Source organism: Aethalodelphis obliquidens, unplaced genomic scaffold, assembly GCF_003676395.1.
Source record: "Aethalodelphis obliquidens isolate GAN/ISIS:26980383/991018 unplaced genomic scaffold, ASM367639v1 scaffold12, whole genome shotgun sequence".
Taxonomy (NCBI): domain Eukaryota; kingdom Metazoa; phylum Chordata; class Mammalia; order Artiodactyla; family Delphinidae; genus Aethalodelphis; species Aethalodelphis obliquidens.
Window position 1 is genome coordinate 24,513,279 of NW_020837956.1, and position 12,712 is coordinate 24,525,990.

Sequence of the window (12,712 nt, forward strand, 5' to 3'; positions counted from 1 at the left end):
TATGTGTGTGTGTGTGTATATATATATATATGTTCTTTTTCAGATTCTTTTCCATTATAGGTTACTATAAGATATTGAATATAGTTCCCTGTGAATAGGCCTGCATTTTTTTTTTTTGAGGGGGGAGACTGCCTACATTCAGACAGTTAGTGAGCAGTGGAGCTTGGATTTTTTTCTTTTTTTTTTTTTAACATCTTTATTGGAGTATAATTGCTTTACAATGGTGTGTTAGTTTCTGCTTTATAACAAAGTGAATTAGTTATATGTATACATATGTCCCCATATCTCTTCCCTCCTGCGTCTCTCTCCCTCCCACCCTCCGTATCCCACCCCTCTAGGTGGTCACAAAGCACCCAGCTGATCTCCCTGTGCTACGCGGCTGCTTCCCACTAGCTATCTATTTTACATTCGGTAGTGTATATATGTCCATGCCACTCTCTCACTTTGTCACAGCTCACCCTTCCCCCTCCCCATATCCTCAAGTCCATTCTCTAGTAGGTCTGTGTCTTTATTCCCGTCTTGCCCCTAGGTTCTTCAGAACTTTTTTTTTTTCATTCCACATACGTGTGTTAGCATAACAATATTTATTTTTCTCTTTCTGACTTACTTCACTCTGTATGACAGACTCTAGGTCCATCCACCTCACTACAAATAACTCAATTTCGTTTCTTTTTATGGCTGAGTAATATTCCATTGTAAATATGTGCCACATCTTCTTTATCCATTCATCTGTCAGTGGACACTTAGGTTGCTTCCATGTCCTGGCTATTGTAAATTGAGCTGCAGTGAACATTGTGGTACATGACTCTTTTTGAATTATTATATACTCTCAGGGTATATGCCCAGTAGTGGGATTGCTAGGTTGTACGGTAGTTCTGTTTTTAGTTTTTTAAGGAACCTCCATACAGTTCTCCATAGTGGCTGTATCAATTCACATTCCCACCAACAGTGCAAGAGGGTTCCCTTTTCTCCACACCCTCTCCAGCATTTATTGTTTGTAGATTTTTTGATGATAGGCCTGCATTTTTAAAAAGACCACAAAGGTACAATTTTCCTCATTCATGGCCCAAGTTCAAATCCTATATATGTGCTTAGGAATGAAAGAAACTTCTTTCTGAGGTGTGCCCAAGCCAAGAGGGAGTTAACGTGACAACTTAAGTTAACAGTGAATTAAAATATGGAATATAATACATCTGGATATTTTTATTAAGAGGGTTTTTTAAGTGAAATTTTGCACTAACTCTTGCAGAACCCGATGATGCCTCCAGAACCACTTGAACATTGTGTCTTAAGGGGACATCCACCCTGAGAGTCTAAGATATAACTGGTGGGCAGGAACGGAAGGATCCGTTTACAGCATTTGTCAGCCTAAGGATTTTGTTTCTGGGTGATTTTCACATCCCTAACTTATTCTTTTGTCATAGTTAGAACTGAAGAAGCTAGTAGAGGGCTGTCTCCCTCCCTCCCTCCGCCCCAAAGCTCAGTGTGGCATTTTGTATTAGAATGGCCAGCACTGCAGGAAGAAAAGTTGCTTTATATTTACCAAACTGTAAAGAGTGATTGTCTGGGGAGTGGGTTTTAGGGGATGGGGTCAGGATGGTTTGACTTTCTGCCTTATGCTTGTCTGTATTATTTGAGTTCTCCCGGTGAATGTCAACTACTTTAATCATGTAAAATGTTATGTGAAACCAAAAACTAAATATAGCACCAGATTAAAAAAGAGAGGGAGACTCACTCTGAAGCTTGTGTGGGGACTCTATAGTAGGGGCGCTCTGGGCTATAATTAAATCTTACTTCTTTACATTAGTAGAAACTTGAGACTAAAATGGAAAAAAAACTTTTAGTCACTCAAAAGTTTTTTGAAAAGCTAACATAGCAATCAGCGCTCTCTGGCTGGAATTTCAGATTCACTTAATGTAGGTACATATCCGCAAACACACTCTCTCAGATAACATAGAAGCAGTAGAATTGAAATGAGAAGTCCTGAGACAGAGGCTTATCTATTAATTAATAGAGTAGCCTTGGGCCAGGGGCCCCTTCTGAGGTTTGGTTCCTCCATTATTAGATGAGGCTGTTGGTTAGATAACACCTATGGTCCTTTCTAAAGATCATTATTTTATGGAATTTTACAAAGGCAATAAATACTAGACCCCAGACCTCTCGCATATAATTCTAGTGCAACTCATACCCCCAAAAAAAGAAGAGAAAGAAAAAGAAAAATTAATTTAGAAAAAAGTTAGTGAATTAAGTTTTTCCTAAAGTTAGCAATAATAGGCATTGTTGAACCCTCTCATTTCTTTTAATAAAGAAAACCTTAAATTCTTACTACTTGAAATTGTGATATAGCATCTCATTTTACAAAGGCAAATGATGTCACAGGTCTGAAATTTTTAGTAATAAGTCAACAAGACTCAGATGTTCAAAGATCATCTTTATTCTTGTAAAATGGAAGCTATCTTGGCTCCCAAGCTCACATTTTTCACCAAGGACAGGAAAACTTAAAATTTGCCTCTTAAGGTAGGTTAGTCACTTCTGGTTTTAAACATGATCAGTTCAAGATTAAAATGCGGTAAATGCAAGGTCCCCACCTCCCCCTCATACTTCCACTACCCTCCTGTTCCTAGGGGAGATCCAGAGTTGGGGCGAGGGTACCTTACCTCTCATATTTTTGGTACTCTTGCCATCTTTCACCCCAGTGGCCTCACTGGCTCCAGTTGGTCTGCCATCTGCTGCTGTTGTCATGTCCCGCCATGGCTTCCAGACACAAGGTCCAAGCACTCATCCTCCTAGTTGTCCAGGCCCTCAGCCTCTTCTACTCCCTGGTCCTCTTAGCACCTCTACGCCCTGCCCACCTGGGCAGTCTGTAACACAGGCCACTTTCCCTCAGCCCAGCAGTAAGGCCCAAGGGCCCCTCTTTCAGCCATCGCCACTCTATGCCAAGCTTCCCTGGTAAATTGCAGCCTCCCAGATTGCACCTTGGAAGCCACCTTGAACTTCTTTATCATGCCCTAGGAGTTCCTGGTGTGCTGGTAAACTGGCCCTCCAGGAGGGGGGCGAGGAAGCCCTGATTTGTGACTTTTGCCCAATTTTCATGGTATAAATACTCTTCATGGTTGATTCCAAGTTGGGAAGAGATGCACCAATAAGCTTTCGTGAGCCGTGATACAGCGAACTCCAGCTTGGCTCTGGGTTTACCCCAGGAAAGCATGGGAGTGGGCAGGGCTTTTATGCATCCTCCAATATATACGCTCTCCTCACACCCCTCAAGATCCTTTCCTTTTATCTCATCCCCTCAACCAGACGGTTAACCCTTTGGGGCAGGGCTTAGGTCTCAGCCTCATCTCTCATAGCACTTGTCGCAGTGACTTGCAGGAGGCACTCATTAATTCTGTTGACTGATTACAATCTTTAACAATATCACCATTAAAGATTTTCTTTTATCCTGTTTCATTTTTATTTACTTTTTTTATATACAGCAGGTTCTTATTAGTTATCTATTTTATCCATATTAGTGTATCTATGTCAATCCCAATTTCCCAATTCATCCCACCACCATCCCCCACCCCCTGCTTTCCCCCCTTGGTGTCCATACGTTTATTCTCTACATCTGTGTGTCTATTTCTGCCTTGCAGACTGGTTCATCTGTACCATTTTTCTAGATTCCACATAAATGCGTTAATATACGATATTTGTTTTTCTCTTTCTGACTTACTTCACTCTGTATGATAGTCTCCAGATCCATCCATGTCTCTACAAATGACCCAATTTCATTCCTTTTTATGGCTGAGTAATATTCCATTGTATATATATATACCACAGCTTCTTTATCCATTCATCTGTTGATGAATGGAAGTTAGGTTGCTTCTTGACCTGGCTATTGTAAATAGTACTGCAATGAACATTGGGGTGCATGTGTCTTTTTGAATTACGGTTTTCTCTGGGTATATGCCCAGTAGTGGGATTGCTGAGTCATATGGTAATTCTATTTTTAGTTTTTTAAGGAATCTCCATACTGTTCTCCATAGTGACTGTATCAATTTACATTCCCACCAACAGTGAAAGAGGGTTCCCTTTTCTCCACACCCTCTCCAGCATTTGTTGTTTGTAGGTTTTCTGATGCCGTCCATTCTAACTGGTGTGAGGTGATACCTCATTGTAGTTTTGATTTACATTTCTCTAATAATTAGTGATGTTGAGCAGCTTTTCATGTGCCTCTTAGCCATCTGTATGTCTTCTTTGGAGAAGTGTCTGTTTAGGTCTTCTGCCCATTTTTTTTTTTTTTGTGGTACGCGGGCCTCTCACTGTTGTGGCCTCTCCTGTTGCGGAGCACAGGCTCCAGACGCGCAGGCTCAGCGGCCATGGCTCACAGGCCCAGCCGCTCCGCGGCATGTGGGATCTTCCCGGACCGGGGCACGAACCTGTGTCCCCTGCATTGGCAGGCGGACTTTTAACCACTGTGCCACCAGGGAAGCCCCTGCCCATTTTTTGATTGGGTTGTTTGTTTTATTAATATTGAGCTGCATGAGCTGTTTGTATATTTTGGAGATTAATCCTTTGTCTGTTGATTGGTTTGCAAATATTTTCTCTCATTCTGAGGGTTGTCTTTTCATCTTGTTTATAATTTGTTGTGCAAAAGCTTTTAAGTTTCATTAAGTCCCATTTGTTTATTTTTTTAATTTCCATTACTCTAGGAGGTGGGTTAAAAAAGATCTTGCTGTGATTTATGTCAAAGAGTGTTCTTCCTGTGTTTTCCTCTAAGAGTTTTATAGTGTCTGGTTTTATATTTAGGTCTTTAATCCATTTTGAGTTTATTTTTGTATATGGTGTTAGGGAATCTTCTAATTTCATTCTTTTACATGTAGCTGTCCAGTTTTCCCAGCAGCACTTATTGAAGAGACTGTCTTTTCTCCATTGTATATCCTTGCCTCCTTTGTCATAGATTAGTTGACCATAGGTACATGGGTTTATCTCTGGGCTTTCTATTCCGTTCCATTGATCTATATTTCTTTTTTTTTGCCAGTACCATACTGTCTTGATTACTGTAGCTTTGTAGTATAGTCTGAAGTCAGGGAGTCTGATTCCTCCAGCTCCATTTTTTTCCCTCAAGATTGCATTGTCTATTCAGGGTCTTTTTTGTCTCCATACAAATTTTAAGATTTTTTGTTCTATTTCTGTAAAAAATGCCATTGGTAATTTGATAGGGATTGCATTGAATCTGTAGATTGCTTTGGGCAGTATAGTCATTTTCACAATATTGGTTCTTCCAATCCAAGAACATTATATATCTCTCCATCTCTTTGTGTCATCTTTGATTTCTTTCATCAATGTCTTTTAGTTTACTGAGTACAGGTCTTTTACCTACTTGGGTAGGTTTATTCCTAGGTATTTTATTCTTTTTGTTGCAATGGTGAATGGGATTGTTTCCTTAATTTCTCTTTCTGATCTTTCGTTGTTAGTGTTTAGGAATGCAAGAGATTTCTGTGCATTAATTTGGTATCCTGCAACTTTACCAAATTCACTGATTAGCTCTAGTAGTTTTCTGGTGGCATCTTTAGGATTATCTGTGTATAGTATCATGTCATCTGCAAACAGTGACAGTTTTATTTCTTCCTTTCCAATTTGTATTCCTTTTATTTCTTTTTCTTCTCTGATTGCTGTATCACTGTTAAAGACTTTTAAAACCTCTCTCCATTAGAGGCATAAAGGTGACTCATTTCCTGTGATTTTCCCTATAGACCAGATGAAATTAATCCAATGCCCCAAAGCTTTTTACTCCTTTCCTAGAGTGCATACCCACCATATTGCCAGGGAATTTTAATACAGCAGGGCTTGGGGTTCTGTGAAATGTATTTAGTGGGATGGGTTTGGTTGAAATCAAACTCATTTATATCATGATGTAAATTACTAGGTAGGAGGACCTGATGTAACTCACTAGCAGCTTCCAGTCAGCATCATCAGTGGGTATTAAGTCTTTGATAGTATTTTAAATCCAAAGCATGTGATTCATTGAAGCAAGGACGAATTGAGCACTTGATATTTGCAAAGCATAATGGGTGCTTCAGGAACTGAGGAAATGTGTAGGACAATGGTTCTTAAAGTGGGATCTGGGACCAGCAGTGTGGGCATCACCTGGGAGCTTGTTAGAAATGCCGATAATTCTTGAGCCCCATCCCAGACTTATGTACCAGATTCTTGGGGGCACAGAAGTCTGTATTGGGACAAGCCCACAGGAGGATTCTGATGCACTATAATGTTTGAGAACCACTCATACAGGACAGGCTGCTCTAAAAGAACATAGAGTTTATTGTCCCCTGACATCCTTCCACTAAATCTTTCCTGCTTAAGTTGACCAGAGTGGTAGGAAAGAACACGTCACGTAATGAGAACATTGTGGGTTCAAAGTCTGGGTCTGTCAATCAAAGCTCAGTGACCCTGGGCAACCATCTGACTTCTCCAGGCTTCTGTTGCCTTATCAATGAGTCTCTTAAAGGTCCCTCTGCTCCCATCTCTAGCATTTCTGCAAGTCTACAGGCTTCTCTCATTTCACTCATTTCCCTTACTTCTCCCAGCCCTTGGCTGTGCCTCTACTGCTGGGGCAGCCTTAGTATCTCCAGGACGACAGAGAGGGACTCTGTTTAAGTAACTCTGGGTTTTCAGGTAGATGTACAGCTCACACAGGCTCGGCGGCACTGGGCAGCTTCCACCCCCCACCATCTTCATGTGTCCATTTCACCCTGAAACTCTCACTGTCTCCACCACTGCCTTTCTGGGACAGATGTAACTCTGCAGTGTTCTTGCCTTGGAAGCCTCTGACTGAGTCCAACATTATAGGCGGCCCAGCCCCGTTCCCCTGTGCCTTTGAAAAGAGGAAAAATTTGGGAAGTAACACCCTTTCCCCCACCCTGCTCAGACACTGACTTTTCAAGCCTTCTGTCGCCTATAGGATAAAATCCAAGTTCCTGGCACTTCTCGAGCACTTACTATAGACCAAGTACTTCCTCAGCAACTTAAAAGCATTTTATTTGACTCTAAAATGATCCCTCAGGATAAATATTCTATCCCCATAGTATGGATAAGGAAATGTGCTCAAGGAGGTTAAGTAAACTGTTTAATATTACAACACTGTAGTGTTGCCTTATGGTCCCCAAAAGATATGTCCACCCAGAACCTCAGAATGTGACCTTATTTGGAATAGAGTCTTTGCAGATATAATTAGGGTAAGGATCTTGGGATGAGCTCATCCTAGGTGAGGATGGACCCTAAACCCAATGACAAGCCCTTAGAAAAGAAGGGGGAAAAAAATGAGACACCAGAGAAAAGGAGGCTATGTGAAGACAGAGGCAGAGATTGGAGCTATAAAGACCCAAGCCAAGGAATGCCAATAGGTGCTGGCAGCTACCAGAAGCTAGGAGAGGGGCAGAGAATGGATTCTCCCTCAGAGCCTCCAGCCTTGACAACACCTTCATTTGGACTTGTGGCCTTCAGAACTGTGAAAACATGTATTTCTGCTGTTTTAAACCACCCAGTTTATAGAAATGTGTTGTGGCAGCCCCAGGAAACCAGAACAAACATTGATCTATTATAAGAGTGGAACCTGGGTTCAGACTGGGGCCTGACTTCAGCACCTCCGCTCTTTGCTGTAGCACCACACTGCCTTGGCCTGGCATAACCCAGCCTCCTCCCGTCCTCTGTCTTGACGCTTCCATCTCCTTGCCGCCCCTGCCCTCCCTGCTCTAGGCTCAGTGAACTTCTTGGTGTTCTGTGAACACAGTCTGCTGTTCATAGCCTGTGCTTTTGTACTTGCTGCCCCCCTCGACCAGACACGCTGTTATAGACTAAATGTTTGTGTCCCCTCCAAATGCATTAAAGCCTTAACCCCCAGTGTGATAGTATTTGGATTTGGGGGTATTTGGAGGTAATTAGGTTTACATGAAGTCATGAGGGTGGAGGCCCCATGATGGGATTAGTGTCCTTATAAGGAGAGGAAGAGACACCAGAGCTTCTTCTCCACCATGTGAAGTCACAGCAAGAAGGTGGCTGTCTGCAAGCCAGGAAGAGAGCCCTCACCAAGAAATGGATCTGCCAGTACCTTGATCTTGGACGTCTAGCCTCCAGAACTGTGAGAAATAAATGTCTGTTGTTTAAGCCCCCCAGGCTGTGGTATTTTGTCATAGCAGTCTGACTAAGGCACATGCCCTCGCTCCTCTCTCCTCTTTGCCTGGCAAACTCTTACTGAACTTTTATATCCAACTCAAATGCCTCTTCCTCTGAAATTTCTCTAGACTCACCTCTGCTGCCCAGGCACATTTCATAGATTTTCTCCTCAGCAGGACAGGGGGCTCTCCAATGTGTTACTTCTTGGCGGACAAAGACCTTATCTTTTCTACCTTTGTGTCCTTGGTGCCTAATAAAAGCATAGTAAATGTTTGATAAATTAATGAATTGCTAAACTGAAACCACATGTTTCCCAACTGATTATGAAAAAAGTCACAGAACACAACTGAATGTTGATTAAAAGGGGTCTAGTGGAGAGTAAGAAAATAGGAAAAGCGTGGATGCCCTTCGCGCCCAAATATGTTGCTCATTAACCAATCAAAGCTTGGCATAATTTCTTCGGTGAAATTTAAGTATTTCCCAGGTTTATAGAAGTTCCTTGGAAAAATGATAAGAGAGTTGGCTTTGCCGGGAATCAGGTCTGGCCCTTGAGGCCCACCAGAGTCAGTACCGGCCATTCCCCCCTTCTTCCATGTTGGCAGAGTCCTAATGTTGTCCAGGTGTCTATCCCTCCACTGTGTGGCTCAGGGTAAATAATGAGTGATTGAAGCCGTTTATGGTGGTACCAGTTCTATTGCTAGTGACTGGTTTGGCAGTGGGCACGTGATCCTGCTCTAGCCAAAAAGACATCATGGACATTCTTCTAGGGAGCTTCCAGGAAACACTTTCATACTCCCAAAAAGAGAAGCGTGGGAGGAAACTGTTTCTCTTCTTCTGTGGATTAATGTATCTGCATATGATGCTAGATTGTGGTGCCATCTTGCAAACATGGGAAGAGTTAGGCTGTGATGGCAAAACTGATACCCTAAGGGTGGCGGGCAGAAGACGGGAAGCGACATGCACCTTAAAGATGGTTTTGAGCCACCGAATAACTAACCTTAGACCTCTTCTATCCAAAGACTTGTTATAGAAGTGATACATTTTCTCTACTGTTAAGCCATTGTGAGTTAAGTTTGAGGTTACTTAGGACAGAAATCATCCCAACAATTATAATACAACCCAACTGCCCAAAAACATCTCTGACCACACCCCAGGAGAGATACCTGAGAACTCCACCATTTGCAATTTATTAAAAGTTCTGTGTGTTAAATTATAAGTTTTACCCTTGAGAGGGATTAAGTACTGAGCTTGTAACACCTTAGAATTTATCCTTTTATTCCTAAGCATTCCTTCCTCCATCAAGCGCTTATTAAGTGCCTTTTCAACGCCAGGCACTCTGCTAGACTCTGGGATTAAAAAAAACAACAACAATGAACAATGAGTATCAATTTATAGCTAACAGTTAAATCCTCCTTTATATTATTCTCTCTAAAGCTATTTAAATGTAATTTTTGTTTGTTTAAAGGCATATTTGAACTTAGACTTGACTTAAAAAGAATTCCCACTTAGCTACATTAATGCAAAATTGTGAACAAGATGGAAAGTCTCCAGCTCCATCCAGAATAATGTAAATGACTTGTGGGGTGGCTTTTATTAAGAGAAGCACAGAAATACAGACCCCTAAAAATCTGCCCTGCCCTAAGCAAGTGATAAAGAGAGGGGTGCGGGCAAGGGACATGGGAGCTCACTGCCCGGAGATGTGAGCAAGTGTCTGACAGCACGAGAAAGAGCAGAGGGCTGCAAGCCAGCAGAAAGACTGACTCAACGCTAGCAGCTGCTAAAAATAGCAGAGCACAGTTATACGTTTTCCTGTCCAAACAGATCGCAAAGCTGGCAGCTAGTGCGGGGCTATTCATGAATGGAAGGGTTAGAGCCGTCTCGACCAGAGAGCCTTACACGGGGGGTTCTGGGTCCTCGCTCAGCTCTGACCAGAGCCATCACTTGCTTCCCACTTGGCAGGCCAGAGGCATCAAGGAGGGGAGGAAGGGTGAGAGAATTGCTTAAACCCACCCTGAATTCATTTCACTGAAATGAGTTTTAATAGAGTGAAAAAAGAAAATTTTAAAATAAAAGCTATAATTTTTTTTTTTAAAAAAGGACCAAGTTCTTGTCTGGTTTTGAAGAAGCTTAGCACCTATCCCACTGAATATAACACTTTCAGAAAGGTGCCTGGCATCCCGCATGTGGCACAGCAAAATTGGAAGAGGGATGGCAAAGCGAGTAGCTAGTTTATTTCCGTCACCCCTTGAGCAGTAAACAGCATCTTTTTAAAGAATGCAAGAGGGAAAACAATGCCAGCATGAGTTATTTAATAGTTATAAAAATCACTATCTGCAGAAACACATGGATATGCTTAACCACAAACCTGCGCGTGTCTAATTTGAGTGTAAGTCAGCCCGACATCTTTTGCGTGGGGCCTGAGAACTTTGTGGAATGAATCCTAGAGAGTGTTACTTAAATCTGGACCACTGTCTTCTGGTAGTTATTATTTCGTGCCTTCTTGTCAGTTATCCCTTGATGATCTCATCCTTTTCTGAATCACCTTTTATCCCAAATCAGCCCTCTGAAAGAACATAGCTGGTTAGGACATGTCATTTGTTCCAATGAAATGCCACTTCCTGGCCTGTCTCGGAGTATCAGAGGGGCATGTGTCCCCTACTTGGAGAAGAGGGTCCGACTGATTTTTTTTTTTATTATTTTTTATTTTTTTTATTTTTATTTTTTTCCGACTGACTTTTTAAAATTCAACAAGGTTTATTGGGAGGCTGGCATTCCTGGTACGAAGGTGAATAAAGGCTTTGACCCTGGGTTCAAAGTCTAGTGATTGGGGTGACAGTCATGTAAAATTACAATAAATCGTAGCAAGTGTTAAGTACAGGTATGGAAATGTGGATCCTGTCTTAGTTTCCTGTGGCTGTCAAAACAAATTACTACAGCCTGGATGGCATAAAACAACAGAAATTTATTCTCTCCCAGTTCTGGGGGCCGGAAGTCCAAAATCAAGGTGGTCGGTCGGCAGGGCCGCACTCCTTCCGGAGGCCGTAGGGGAGAATCCCTCCTCACCTCTTCCAGCCTCTGGAGGCTCCAGGTGTTCCTGGGCTTGTGGCCACATCCCTCCAACCTCTGCCTGCATCTTCACAGCACCTCCTCCTCTGTGCCTGTCTTCTCCTCTGTGTGTCTCTCCTAAGGGTGCTTGTCATTAGATTTAGGGCCGCCTGGGTAATCCAGGGTGGTCTCATCTCTTGATTACATTTGCAAAGACACTTTTTGCAAATAAGGTCACATTCATAGGTTCCAGGGAATTGGAGGTGTACATATCTTCTGGGGAGGGGAGAAGGTGGGGGGAACCATCCAACCCACTACAGATCTCCAGGCCCAAATGACCAATGTTCCTTGAGGACAACGTCAAAGGAAAGCGCCCTCTGAGTGCCTTCCAAGTAGTATCATATTTGATCTCCTGGCACGTGCAGAGGTGGGCAGTCTTCTTATCCTTGGCAGGGACAGCCGGTGACAAGATTTTTAAAGAAGATGGGGACAAGATCAGATTTGGATTTGGACCAATCGATTGCCCTGGTTGGGGTGTAGAGAATGGGTGGGGGGAGGGGAGAGGAAGAGCAGGGTTGAGGATGCTTACCAAGTCCTGAGATGGGGTGCTGGGCAGGGAAACAGCTGCTGGGATGGTTTAGGTTTTAACATCTGCAAACAGGGTGTTGAGCCAGCCCTTCTCTAAGCCCCCAGCCTGCTGACCACCCTCCCCCCCACCCCAGGACTCAGCTTTTCTGGGTATTGGGACCAGAGGGAGGGAGAGGCACCCTGGAGATGGAGGCCTCCATCTCCTGCCGGCTTGGGCTTTGTCTAGCCACTTCTTGTTCAAAATCTTTTTCTGCTCCATCTAATCCCCAGCAGCTGGGAGAGGTTGTTAGCACATATTTCTATGGTGCCTCTTCTCGGAGGAGCCCGGGCGCGAGTGCTTTTGGAAACGTGACATTTCCGTAGAGGCCTCGGGATTACTCAGCATTCACACGTTGCTTCACACTCCATGGGCATGTGTCTTACTCGCCCCCAATTTAACCTGTCTGGGCCTCAACTTCCCCATCCAGGCTGGAGCAGAATGCTGTTTCGAGTCTCTTTCAGCTCTGACATCCAGGGAGCCACGATTCTGCAGGCTGCCCCTGGCCATATATTAGGCACCGAGTCTGAGATCACAGTGTCCTGCCTGGTGCAAGCTTCCTGAGGATTCCTGCTGGAGCCGCACTCGTGCGCCGTCTGGAGCACCTGGATTCCAGCCCTCACTCGCCCCTTCCTAGATGTGGGCTCAGGAGCAAGTCAACTCTTGTTCCTCACCTGTAAAATGGGAACGTTAGTAGTACCTCTGTCATAGAGCTAAAGGAGAGCACACAGCCCCCACGCCTGAAGGCAGGATCCCACAGGAGGCAAGATCACCGCCCTTTGGGAAGCACGGATCAGTGAGTGAAGGGGGATGAATGGTTAGTGTTAAATTGAAGTTATTTCAACCGCAGGTTACGTAGTAGCTACTCTGTTTCAAATGCTCGGCTGG